The 14,247-nt window shown below is 44.5% G+C and overlaps 1 protein-coding gene and 1 long non-coding RNA gene across 4 annotated transcripts in view; one reads left to right on the plus strand and one right to left on the minus strand.

The window, feature by feature from the left end:
* Rarb (retinoic acid receptor beta) overlaps window positions 1-14,247 on the minus strand; it is a 336,441-nt gene that overhangs the window by 247,150 nt on the left and 75,044 nt on the right. The gene's annotated exons all lie outside the window — the stretch shown is intronic.
* LOC121140917 overlaps window positions 12,139-14,247 on the plus strand; it is a 14,559-nt gene continuing 12,450 nt past the window's right edge. The window contains exon 1 of one of the 2 annotated variants that reach the window (XR_005877870.1): window positions 12,139-12,383. This is a non-coding gene — a long non-coding RNA (uncharacterized LOC121140917). The remainder of the gene's footprint in view (window positions 12,384-14,247) is intronic. The other variant, XR_005877871.1, reaches the window with a different exon arrangement.

Raw genomic sequence — 14,247 nt, forward strand, 5'->3', positions numbered from 1 at the left:
ATAAATTAGCCCGAGGATGGCCATACAAGCTGCTACTAGATGTGAGTGAGAATGTGTCTGAAGAAAAGGCTGACTTTCAATCGCACTCCATTGAAAGAATGGTGGGCTTTTCTAAAGAAGCATGTTGTGCCTATTAACCAACTTACAAAAGGGGCCATTTCCTTGATTTATGTTCTGTTGCTATAGTGATCCCGCAGCCCAGACTGGCAGGTGAAGCTCCCTCTAACAACCTCACAGGCTTCTGTGGTTACCTAGTCCAAACTACATGCAGCTCTGGCTGCAAGACAGCGCATAAAAACTACGTGTGCTAAGCGAGCAAACATCTGGTTCCAGCATTCCTGCACACCTCTCTGAAGTTAAGAAGATGTTCAAGAGCGAGTCCAACATTTGGACACACTTCAAAGTATGAATGCAGAGCTCCGTTTTCAGTCATCGGTGCTGGGCTGGTGCAAAAGCCGCTACTCACGGCGCTCTACAGAGTGTACAGCGCTGTATTTGAAGTCCTTGCCACCTTCCGGGATGAGCTGGGCCTTCAAGCCTGAGCCGGGACAGCTCTGCACGCATCTGTGTGTTCTTGGGCCACTTTATTGGGCAGATAGCTTAGGGTCATTGCATGATCACGCTGGAGGGATTAGAGAGATGATTTGCTCATATTTCAATTCCGTATTTCCCAGGAGGGAAAACAGTGACTCAGAAGGGACATTTGCCTAAGTGTGATGTAGACACTTCACAGTAAAGACAGTCTTTTTGCCAGTGACTCTGGAGCTATCATTCCAGTGCTGTGGAAGTGAGTTGTGAGAAACTTGGAGGTCAGAGATGGGGAGCCGGTTGGCATGCCAGTGATGCCATAATTTCAGATATAATTTGAAAAGAAAGCATGACCATTGGGTTCACAGGGTGGGGGTGGGCAGGAGAAGGGGAGTGGAGATGAGGGAACAGAGAACTCTGCAAATAGATAACTGAACATAACCTCCAATGCTAAAGAGAAACGTGTCCTAGAAAGAGGAGAGGTTACCAAAAGGTACATGACACCACAGGAGCTTATCTGAGCAGGGGCTGACTCTTCTTAATGCCGAGGGCGTGTGACTAGAGTCTCTCTCTGTTACAGTGTGTTAGAGTAATATGGCTGTACTATAGGAACTCCCACAGAAGAGTGCCATCAGGGTGTTGGTGAGACTGATTCTTCTAAGGCCCCTCGGGATTAGGACCTACCATGGAGAGGCCTTTAACCGGATTTCTTCTGTGAATCTCCTATGTCCAAAGCAGTGACTTTCTTAGGTAAAGGGGAAACTTAGAGCTTTAAAGCAGGGTGTTCATTGAATAGCCCCACATTTTGTCAGCCTGAAGAATGGGGGAGCATTCTCTAGGAGGTTCTCCCATATGTAAAACCAAGACCAGGAGGGGCCTTTCTGCAGGCCACGGCATACCTGCAGAGCTTTTTCCTGGCTTCCAATGAGGTCAAGGCTTTTATCCCAGCTAAGAACCATGGTAACATCCTTATGGTCACCAGGAATTCATGATATTCTTTTCCTCACAGAGCCTTAGAGTCTTTTTGCAAAGAAATGTTTATTAGTGGCTAAAAGAATGAATCTTTTGGTTTATTTCCAAAACATTATTTATGACTTAGGCCCTGCCTCTGTGTTGCTTCCAAGAGCAGAAAGGAATGCCCCAGAGGAAGAACATTCCCAGCTTCTCCCCACTCCTTTATGATGCTGTAAACATTTGTTAATAGAGCAATGATCTTTTGAGTTTAAAGCTAAATAAGTATGAGGAAGAAAGGGGTGAAGGGAAAGTGCAATTCTTCAAGCTTAATGAAGTCCAGCGAAATCACTCGGAGCAGATGTGAGATAGGAGGGCAGAGCCCTCTTGGGCTGAGGTTTAATAAATGAGACCATGCCATGCTGCTGATCCCAACCTCCCCACAGCCGGGGTCTGTCAAACAACATAAACTAGTTGGCAATAAAATGATCAGCCAACAGACTTATCATGGGCTACAGAGTGAGTTCAAGGCCAGCCTGGGCAGCTTAGACTCGGTTCAAGATAAAAAGTAAAAAGAGGGCTAGGGACACATTTGGGGTGTGTACCCTTTCATATGTGTCACGTTGTGACTGCAAGGAGCAGGCAAAGCAGGTGCATAGGACCTGTCCGCTGGAGAGCTAGCATCAATGCAGTCAGCTTCCCTGAGCAGTTGACAAGTGTCTGCTACTATTTTTAATTTGTCATACACACTCATTTAGTTTCTAAGTGAGAGGCCTCCATCGAAGAAATCATAGTCAGGTACACTATGAAACCTCACTCGGCCTGCACAGTTGACAGGGGAGTGGAGCTGGTATAACAGTTGAACACCGGCCCCAGATCAAGCTTCATCCTGGACACAGCATGCCCAAAGAATGCCTCTGCTGATCCACGCAGCCACACGCATTGTGACTGCTTCAGTGGTGGGAGAGCAGTGGACTTTACTACTGACTTGTGGAACGACCATTCCAGAAGTTAAGCTCTTCAAACACAGGCAAAGCACGTGCAGTGGGGATCATCAGAGTTCTTGTCCCCTGCCTGCTGGAAACGGCCACTGACTGGGAAACTCCAGACAAAGAAGTGGGGGGCTAAGAAAGGGGAAAGGTGGGGTGAAGACCATGTCTCTAAGTTTTGTATGAAGCCTTAGAGCAGAGTTCTTAGTCTTGGGGGCACAAGAGATAGGATGAACAGAGGACAGCAGCAGCATGGTGAACTCCCTTTGAAGATGACTTTGGTCCTTCATCCTTTCTATGGCAGGGAGCACTGCTGCTGGTCATGAAGCATCTCCAGTGGAGAAAGCCAACCCGTGCCCAGGGTATCATGGACCAAATGGATAAGACCAATGTGGCTGAGTCTTGACTTTGATTGGCAGCCAAAACACAGGAACATTTTGTGCCAAAGACTTGGATCTAACAACACAGTGCTTTGACCACACTGCCCCTGCCTTAGCTGTGTTCCGCAGATCACACCCTGGCCTCCTGTGGAGCAGCGATCTTTGTCTTCTGGTGTGTGCATGCATGGGACACACACACACACACACACACACACACACACACACACACACTCCATCTTTCCAAAGGGACGCTACAGTACAAGCAAAATTTATCACTCAATGTCCTGTTGTTTGCCCTGTAGTAGTCATGGTTTCCATTTCTGTGACAATGTCCTGCTAAATTTGATACGTTCTTTTCACATTGAACTTGCTACCTTTACCTATATGGACACAATAAATAATTCACTTCTGTGAAGTGTGGATTTACTTTAAAGACTTTACCAGGTTCATGGAAAAGGTGAAATTTTTTTCTCATTCCTACATTTTAATGTATGCTAAATTAATTTTTTGATCCTGTGTTCCCTGCCTGAGAATTTAAGATCTGCGTTGTTAAGCAATGGTGAATATGACTAACAAGTGGAAGATAAAATAAACAGAAGAGATTGCTTCATTTCTTAAGTTTGTTCCTTCCAGGATATATCTTTTTAAAAAAATCGAATAGTGGAAACTATGCAATATGCAAGATAGTGTATTTAAGTAGGACACTTTCCAACTTACAAAGGCTTTTTATGCATTTCATCATTAGACAAAGAAGATCCTTTGAATTCTTTGAAATGCATACAAAATATGTTGGAATTTTCCAGTGACTCTGGGTGCTGGGGAAGGCTGCCTAACCAGAAGAAAGAGAGATGAAGGGTATCTTTTCCCTGTGGACCAGGTTCAAAGAATGGGAGCAGTTATGAGGTGTGCTGTTCCTGCTGCCCTCTAGGGACCTCAGCTCTGGCTTGAGGGATCAAACTGCTTATTCCAAAAGTTTAGCTTTTTTTTTCTCCTAAGTAGAAATACAGGAAAAGATGTGATTTGGCTATGGAAGACACTAAGCTGTATGGGGGACAGATGTATGGATGGAGAAAGGAGGGTAAATGCATTTCTTCTGGAAGGATGGATACCCATGAATACAAATAAACAGCACTGTGGGCTAACCTTCTTTAAGGTATCATACTTTCCAATGTTACACTATGCCTACAAAGGAGATCTCCATCTCTGGAGGGATTTGAGCTAGTGTATAGTCTCACAAAAGCAAATGACAGCTCTAAGTCACACAGCAAGAAGCAAACTGCCTCTCTAGTGTTGCATCTAATTACAGTCAGGAGGAAGCTTTGTAATGCATCATAGAACTTCTCTGCTCTTCCCTTAACAGAGTGAGAACATCATGAGCATTGGGTGAATTCTTGTAAAACAAATGCATGAAAGTAAAAATACAGGCTTAAGAAAGCGAGTGCCTTAAGCGAGAGGCACTCATTGCTGTGGAGTTGATCTCTTTGAGCTTCAATCTAGTCCTGTGAAATTGCAGATGCCAACCTCCCTAGGCTGTTGGGAGTTTTAGATATTTCTAGCTCATAGGTACCATTACAACATCCAAATGTGTGTGTTAGGCGCACACAAATGCTAAATAATTTGGGGAGAAGGGGAGGCAACAATCATAAAAATATCCAGAAAGCCCTGCATGGTAGTATATGGTGGTAGGCCTTTGGACTGAGGCCACAGGGAGCAACAGAGATTCTGTAAAGAGTGTGTGTTAGAGGTCTGTTGGTAGTCACACTGATGGAATGAGGAAAGAAAGCCAATTTCATGTTAACTGTCTAACGTAAAGCCTAGTTTCTGTAATCTGGCTTCTTCCTTTGGCTCTGTCATCCAGGTTGACCCAGTAAATACATCTCTAACCCTGGAGGAGATAGTCATACTGACTCCCATCCCTTATCTAGCCTGACATGTCACCTAACAGACACTTGTAAAATGCTACCCTCTCTCCAGCTCTCATTTACTTAGTGTGAGTCCTTCGACTTCTTTCCAAGATGACTAGGATAGCCCAAATTCCCCTCTACCTAATCCTCTACACTGTAGTCAACTACTGCCCTTGAGTGACACCCTACTGTCACAGGTCCTGTTAGCTCTCACATTATGTCTCTAGTTATGTTCCCACCTACATCTCTTGTCAATGCAAGCAAGCAGTGGATCTTCCCTGCAGGCCTTGGAGTTTGACCAGGCTTCTCTTTTTTCCCAATGCCACCATACCAACCCAGCCTTGCAAGTCACACCATTTCCTCAGCAGTTTCCCACAGCCCAACCTCAGTACAGGTCAAACTCTCATATCAAACCACCACTTTACTTCAGGAAGCCCACTCAAGTTGAGCGCTCACTCTTGGCTGTGAACACTGAGGTGATGTCATTGTCAGGCACCTTGTATGCAGAGCTCAATCTGAAGGGTTGTGTGGATGAAATCAGGATGCATGAACTCCGGACGCCTGTCTCAGCTGCTCTTGGGATGGACCACTAGCTTATATATCTACCGGTCAAATACGAGTCCAGATGTGACCCATCCTGAATGTTCCTGAGTGTGCACATGAGTGTCTACCAAGCCTCTCAGTGTCTGGGAACTCATGATTTAGAGAACTGGTTAGCTAAGTTAGCCATTAATGTTGCAAAAGAAAAATCAAAGTGCAGTGGCCTAAACACCATCTATTCTTATGTCATCATTTATTAGGACAGGAATCTAGATGTGGCTTATCTGTTCCTCTATAAACAAGGTGCTGATCTGCTGTGTTCATCCAAAGGCTTATTGAGAAGGTTTACTCTAAAGGCCCATTGTTTGGAACCCTGGGATTCTCACGCTAGACTGGCGTGTTCAGTTCCTCAATGGGTATGGCTTAAGGTCTCTCTCAGTTATCACCTGGGCTTCTCCAATATGGAGAATGGAGTTTACTCATCAAGGCAAGTGCGATGAGAAGGGGAATGAGGAAGAAGAGCAAAGTTACAGTCTATTTGGATCTCCTCTTGGACATGGCATTTCTGTCATTGCTTTCTGTGTGCTGGAAGGAAGCCATTAGGCTGGGAGAAGGCTATATAATCTAATGAATACCAGGAGGTGAAAGTCACCAGGAGCCATTCCCGCCTCGCTTTCCTCTCAGGAACAAATAAGTCTCATCTCCAGTCATGTTGGGTCCTGAGTGCCATTCACAAACCAGCCCTCGACATGTCTGCACCTTCTCCGATGGTGGGATAGCCCAGTACAAACCCACAGCCACACACCAGCTGACCTTACTGAACCACACCTTAACATTTCTGCTTCTTCATAATGTGTGTCAGGAAAAGAGTGGTTTTGACCCGGCAAGGTCACATGGATTCTACTACCACTAAATACACACTCTCAGACTCCAATGAGCACCTCTAAGGTGACAGACAATACATGCTAATGTCAGTAATTGTGTGGCCTCCTGTCAGGCTGACAGGTCACTTGTGTTGACATGCGGAAAAACCAAAGAATTTCCATTTGGAGTCAGACTCAAAATATTGAAGGAAATCAGTTCATGTTCTTTAACCTTTATAGCTTGGGGATGGATAGCCCATGTTGAGTCGCTCTGCTCAGAGCTCTGATGGTTTCTCAAGTTCAATGACGCTTGCTTGCCTGGGACTCCTGAGAGTTGAGGTCACTACTTTGATACTCACAGATGCAAAGCCTTCCTGAGGACCTCTTGTCTGTATCTGGCTTTTTATAGTACTGTCGTATAGACAGGCCTGAGGCATGACACAAAGTGAAGCAAGCAGGAAACACAGCTAGATGACTTACACAGGAAGCCTAAAGTGACACCAGTAACCATCTGAGTGGAGGCTGGGTCTTTGAGAATGACGTGACACTATCCTTCTTTTCAAGTCCAATCTTCTGGGGTAGATGGGCTTCCCCAACCACTACTACAGCTTCAAACACTTTAGAGAAATTGAAAATAAAAACACTGCTTCTGCCAGATTATTCTTCCCAACCAGACGAGAGTCTTCCTGGAATCTCCAAGGCTGAGGAAGAGGTTCCCACAGGCACTTGTAGCTGCACTGTCAAGCCATCTCTGAGGATGCCAGCAAGTATTTCCCAAGCATGGAGGTGTCATGGAACCTCAAGGGCATTCTGGTTTCTTCTCACCCACATTTTGTCAGCATCAACCTCACCAAGTGAATACTTGCCAAGAGCCATCTATGTCCCAGGCATTGGTTTAGGCCTTTGGGATTCATGAGGGAATAAAGTCAGATCCAAAACCGGAGCTCTCATGTTACTGTGTGAGGGAATAAGCAAGACCCGTATTGAGTGAGTATTTTGCATTTTAAAACTAAAATATTATGAGAAAGGGAAAAGCAAAAATTTAACAGGGGGTAGTAAAACTCAGAAGTGGCTGAGGGTGCAGGTCAGCATGGGGGCAGCACAGAGATTGTTCCGTCCTTGAAAGGCCCTGGGTTTGATCGTTAGCACCCCAGCCAACCAATCAAACAAGGCTGGACATGAGAGTTACAATTATACATAGGAAGTGGGTAGAAAGAAAGAGGTGGTTGGTCACATAGAATCCAAGGGAAGGACACTGCAATATAATAGACAGAGGAATAGTTCCAGAAAAAGAGTTCCATGGTGGCGAGGAATGCAAAGACCAGGAGGGAGCCCAGTAATCAGGCAGATGAAAAAAGATCCCTCAGGTCATGGACCACCAGACCTGGCACCAAATTCCCTATATTGAGTCTCTAATTTTTTTTTCATTTTTTTATTTATTTTACATTCCAACCACAGTTCCCCCCCAGCTTCCTTCCACCCCCTCACCTGCCCCCTAGGCCAACCCCAGTCCACTTCTCATTGTGGGTAAGGGCTCCTATGAGGAGTCAACATAGTCTGGCATAATAGGTTGGGGCAGAGCCAGGTCCCTCTCCCATGCATTAAGACTGGCATGGCATCCCACTATGGGGAGTGGGCTCCAACAATCTAACTCATGTACCAGGATAATATTGTGGTCCTACTGACACTGAACATGGCATCCTACCCTAAGGAATCCAGTCAAAGAGAGGGAGGAGGGAATATATGAGCAAGGGAGGTTAAGAACCTGATGGAGAATCTACAGAGACAGCTGAACTAACCTCTTGGAAACTCATTAACTTGAGACCTACAATGGAGGAGACTCCAGAGGACTGAACTAGGCCTTCTGTCTGTAGGAGACAGTTGTGAAGCTTGGACTAGCTGAGGGGTCCCTGGCAGTAAGACCACACTACAAACCTGGTACATGAACTAGCTTATTGGAGCCCATTCCTTAGAGTCTCTTTCTATTTTAAATAACTAGAACAATCTCTCTTTCCCTCTTAAACTGGGTCCCATGCAAAATTGTTACCCAGAATCTTGTAGAACTGTACTGAAATTCTCTTTTGTGTTTCTATCTACCTCAGAGAGAGTTCCTCTTTACATTCTGGCTTCTAAACACCCAGAGCCTTTCTGAACAGGTGATTAACACATGATTATCAGCAGCAATTGAGTGCAGCCATTTCTAGACCACTGCCTCTTACAAACAGGAGATAGCTCTGTGGGAGGATATGGCCTTCAAACATGGTTAAAAGTGTGGGGAATAAAGATCCTCCTTGTTGAAGTAATACATTTAGTATTCTAATGAAGTAATTATAAAAGTAAGTAATAATTGAAATCGCTGCATCAACTCCCAGCCATTAAAATCCCCCTAAACAGATCTGGCACTAAGGCTTGGCTATTAGAAACCTTGGCACCCACCCAACGCCTACAATAGCTTCTAATTAATTGATCTCACCTCTAATCTGCTATTGTTAGCTCAGCACCAATCATTTGTTTGGCCCGTGGATCCTATTGCCCCTTCTTTTTGATTGTATTTGTTACTGTACCCTCTCTATCTCTTTCAATTAAGCACAGGTTAAGTGGTTCACCCGCAAGAGAATAGGAGATAATGGCACCAATCAGAGTAATCTCTTTAATTTGCTAAATGGATTACAGGGAAACCCCAGCCAAAGTGAAGTCATAGCTAGTGGCCTTCACTTGAACTATACACAAGAACTATCTAATTATTAACCCACCATAAGCCAAACTTCATTGTGGACAAAGTGCCCACCAGGTGAGTCAGGATCCACAGGATTTCCCACGGGAGACGGGTCTCTGAGACTAAATGCCACTATTGGCTCTGTCCCCAGACTTCTCACTTGCCTTAGCGGTCCAGTGCAACAGACATCTTCACCACCAGCACAGCAGCTGCCAGCATTCGATAGTCAAGAGGGTGGATTTATAGTCCCTTTAAGGACATGCTTGAGCTAGAATTCATTTTTCTCATTTGTACTATAAATGCAAACGCAGTTTCATGGGCACAATGGGCTGGCTTTTGCTGACTCTGAGGAAAATGTATATTTAAGAGTAAACAAGTTTGTCTCTAGCTGGTAAATGATCTTCTTTCCCTCTGTGACCTTGCTAGTTGCTACTCTCTTCTGAACACACACACACATACACACACACACACAAATCACACACACAAACACTCTTATACACACACATGCACCTACTCTTTCTCTCACACACACCTTTACACACTCACTCACACACCTACACACACACACACATACACACAGAGTCTCATGGTGGGATTGAATGCAGGAACACTCCAACCACCAGCATCATGGTTTGCACATGCCCCTTGATGATCAGGCAAGCATGCACAAAGTATAAAATGGACGATTTCTCAGGAGCATAAGATCAAGGAAAAACTGCCACAAAGGAAATGGATATTTAAAAAAACGTTAAAAAATAAACAACCAACCCACAATAAATTGCAAAAGTTGAAGTACTGGACACCACCTTGAATAACTCTTAATACCTGATGTGACTTCTGAGGCCTTTGAGTTTCCCAGCTTTTGGGGTACCTGCTGTTTCTCAGTATCTACTAAATGAAGATGACCCTGGTCTTCACATGGAGGGTTCTTGACAAGAAGGAAATGCAAACTCTGGCAGTCTAGCCATTGAGAAAATGGCAGAAACAGGGAGTTGGGCCCTTCCTTCCCCCAGGCTTTCTCCCCTGAAGCAGGTCACAGCCACTGACTATACCAGTGGAAAAGAGCATCTTTCTTCCTGAAGATGCAGGGACTCTGCGAATCTGAACAAGCAGGCTTCATTCAGCTGCCTGAGGCTACGACCATGAGATCATACCCCACAACTATCCACTTCTTCCTCGGAGTTACAAAAGTGCATGCTGTCTGCAGCTGCTTTCCTCTCTTCACGTTATGAAGAGACCCGTGTTCATAAATCTCATCCTAAATGATCTGCATGTGTGTATCTCATTGACATCTTTTGTTGCAGAGGCCTTAACCTTCTCGTCCTCCCCTTTCAGACACAGGTGACCTAACTCACATGCTCTCCACATCCCTTTATCTAGTCAGTGGGTCCTTTCCACAGTGAGGCTTTTCCTCACAATCTTCACTGTTACAGGTTCTACCTTTTAACCCTGCTGCAACTGGGAATTTTGAGTTCCCAGAATATGAATGTGGGGAAACACCTAGTCTAAATAAAAACACTAGGAATAGAGTGGCACTAAATTAAACAGGAGACAGGCAGTTGTAGAAACTTGGTGTCCATGAGCATTGCTCATCTCACTCTAGACCCCAGGGATACCTGAGGCCCACACACTTTACACTGTTCTCTGGGAGTCACAGTTCGCTGAGATTTGAATGAAACCCTACTGGAGAGATTCATCTCCATTCTGACCCACAGTGGATTATGTATGTATTTTATACAACTTCTGTAACTGAGTAGCTTGCATTTTAATTTTTAAGCAGATACATTACAAAAGAGATTGTACACATTAACGAGCCATCACAATGTTTTAGTACATGAATCTTGTGCAATACTCAAATAAGAGTAAACTTTTTTGCCTCTTCAAAAATTTTCATTTTCCTTTTCAATGAAAATATCCCTAGGCTTTGAAAACAGTCTGTGCAGTTACACACCAGAATTCATTCTTGTCTCTCTGTTCCTATTTATTTAGTTTTCCTCAGCTCTTCCTTCCCCATTCTTAGCTAACCAGTAACTACATCTCACTCCCAACATCTATAAGACGAGCTTTCCTCTGTCTCACATATGGGTGAGATCACATGATACTCGTCTTTCTGTGCCTGGCTTATGTCACTGGCACAGTGATAATCCCCAGATCCATCCCTGTTCTTGCAAACAACAAGACTTCATTCTTTTCTTTGGTGGAAATGCTCCATCACGGTCATGTGCTAAACTATTCATCCTTAACTACTCATCCGTGGATGGCCACTTCTGCTGTTTCCACGGCTGGCTTGCTGTTGTGGATGGAGAGTGCCGCTCTGAACCTAGAAAAACAGACTCCTCTTCACAGGCTGACCCTGTTTCCTTAGGAAAGCCCTAACTAGAGAGACCAGCGAATAATGGGTGGTGTGTTCTTAGTGTTTGTTGAGGAACCTCTCCACTGATTTCCATAGTTGTTCTAATTTACAATCCCACCAATAGTGTGCATGTGTACCCTTCTCTCTATAACCCCCCAGCAATGGTCTCCTTTCTTTTTTATTTTATTTTATTTTATTTCTCACTGAGGGAAGGAGGATCTCACTGTTCTGATGCTGAGTGGTTGGAAATTTCCTGTAAGATCGCTGGCTGTTTGACTACTTTGGAACTGCCAGATCTACTGCTTATGAGTTATTTGGTTTTGATTTCATTCATTCTCTTTGGCTGAGTAGTTTTTGAGTTCTTTGTATATTCGAGACATTAACCCCTTCTCAGATGAGAAGCATCTTACTAATGACTCTGATGGTCTCTGAGCAAATCAGATGATTTTGCAGGACTGAGAGGGTCTGAGACACCACTTCCAAAGTGACAGCTTGGAGACTAACACTGCCTGCCCTCCCCACTGGCCTCCATAGGGTACTAAGCTGAGCCCTTGCCACCTGCCTGTAGTTTTCCCTCTGCACTCCTGCCTAGAAGGTTGAAGCCCTGTGTACACTGTGCAAGTGACTTCACCAGCTCCTCCAGCCTCTCCCCTGAGGTGCGCATCTGACTCTGTCACCATCATTGCTCATCTTGAACAGAGGCACACTCTGATTGCTTCCCGTCACCTTCAGTTATCAGAATATTAATTTCTGTGTGTGTACATTCACTCTCCTGCTCTCCTTGCCTACATGACTTTTCCAGGTCTTAAACAATCTGGAAAAGACGCCCAGGGTTGGATGTGGGGCTTATGTCTCTAGCTGACAAAATGTCTGCCATGCCAGCTGCAGCCAAAATGCACTCTATCTACTGTTGAGTGTTCTTGATTCAATGTGCGTCACAAGCCACTGAGCAGGCACAATGTGGTCTTACTGCACAACCACTGCTGGCAGTCATGGTACCTGCTGCCTTCTGGTGACTGGGAATGGACTTGGGCTATATTACATTAAAAGCTTCCTTTAGATTTTAAATCTTCTTCCTTCTCTCTGCTCTGTTTGAGCAGCACAGCACCTCGATAATGACTTTGACTAGCCCCTACTTACTGAGAGAAGAAAAGCGAAGGTGAGTGGTAATGGAATTTCCTTTCCAGTGAGATCCCTCTGCTTATGTTTTACTCCAGTTTGATCTCTTGTATTCCTGTCCTGCAGAACCAGCCTATCATTTTTTAGGACTTTATGATGTGACTAGGTCTTAAGACTTTTATACCAGTACAGTCCTAAAGCCAGGATGGGAAACATCATATCCTAAACTTTACTTTACAGAGGGGGAAACTGAGTCTTTGATAGGATGCTTGACTTAAAAAAAATCTAACATGTGCCTTTAACTTTGCTATCCTTTCCAGGAAATTTTAATTGAGCCAAAATTTATGATCGATTTGTGATATGCAGGTCATCAAGACTGGGCTTGCAGATTCATTCATAAATAAGATGGGCCTTGACACTGCCCACATAGAGCATCTAAGAAATAGAATGGAGACGGAGCACAAAATTCACATTGAATTTTTAAGATTTTGTAAGAATAACTGTAGTGTGAATTGTCCCTCCACATCTCTGCAAAACCAACCAGCCACAGGTAGAAAATGTTTGGAGAACCCCACACGTGCAACCAAATTGTTTTTGCTTTCTCCTTGTCCTTGCCTTCTAAACTATATAGTACAATAACTTTTGATAGCACACAGGTTGCACTGGGGGTAAGTAGCCTACTAGTGGGGAGGAGTGTGTGGGGACTAGAATAGGTGTGTGGGAACACTGAGCTGTTTAACATAGAGACTGGAATATCCACAGGTTTTGGTGTCTTTGGAGACCCTTAGATCCCATCCTGTGTGGGAAGTGAAGGATGACTATCTACTGTTGGAATTATTTTATCTGCTTAAAAATTTTCCCTCTATTGTGGTGCTATAAAACTTCACATTTTGCCTGTCTGGATAGGTCTCTGGGCTTATATTAATTGAACATATGTGTCCACAGATATATGTCTTTGAGAATATGTTTACTGGTCATCAATGTCCCCAGATATATGTCTCTGAGTATACGTTTGTTGGATACCAATATCCCTGGATATATGTCTCTGAGTGTATGTTTATTGGGTATCAACATTCCTGGATGTATGTCACTGGGTATATGTTTACTGGGCATTGATGTCCCTGGATGTATGTCACTGGGTATATGTTTACTGGGCATTGATGTCCCTGGATGTATGTCACTGGGTATATGTTTACTGGGCATTGATGTCCCTGGATGTATGTCACTGGGTATATGTTTATTGAGCATTCCTGGACTGGAGACTTTCCAAGACTAAAGAGGCTGTGCAAGTCAGGTCCAAGGTGGGCAGCACCCCAGGGTCTCCATGCAGTTCAGTTGCCTGTGCTATGGTGAAAGGCCCGTGGGATTAACAGATGAGCTCCTAAGACCTTGACACCATGCTCAGAGGCTGAAGATGACTTTCTGGGCCCCCGAAAAAGGTCTTCGAAGCTTAGATGCTTGATGCTAGGCTAAAAGCAGAGCCTGGCAGACATGGTGGATGTGAAATATTTGTAACACTGGAGTCAAGTGCTGGCTGGCAAGCGTTTTCCTATTCTAAGGCACTTACAGGGTGATTCATGGGCAATTTGAAGCCATAAGCAGTTTCAGTGATGAAACCCACAAACCAAACGATAGCACATTTCTTATCTTTGCCAGTGAGCACACTTGCCCCTCTGCCTGCTGTCACAAACACTGTCACCTTGAAGGGTGCTATCCCATCACTATCTCTGATGGGCCAAGCTGGTAGACTTCACCCCTAAAAACACTGCGAAGAATGGGCCCATTAGGGGAAGTAGGAGGCGGGCTCTAAGTATGAAAGACTGGAGGAAGAAGCTCAAGTCATTATCAGATTAGGATGGTGAATGTCACTATCACCACAGTGCCCATTATTCGACTTCACAGAT

This window comes from Mesocricetus auratus, unplaced genomic scaffold, assembly GCF_017639785.1.
Source record: "Mesocricetus auratus isolate SY011 unplaced genomic scaffold, BCM_Maur_2.0 Super-Scaffold_100006, whole genome shotgun sequence".
Lineage (NCBI taxonomy): Eukaryota > Metazoa > Chordata > Mammalia > Rodentia > Cricetidae > Mesocricetus > Mesocricetus auratus.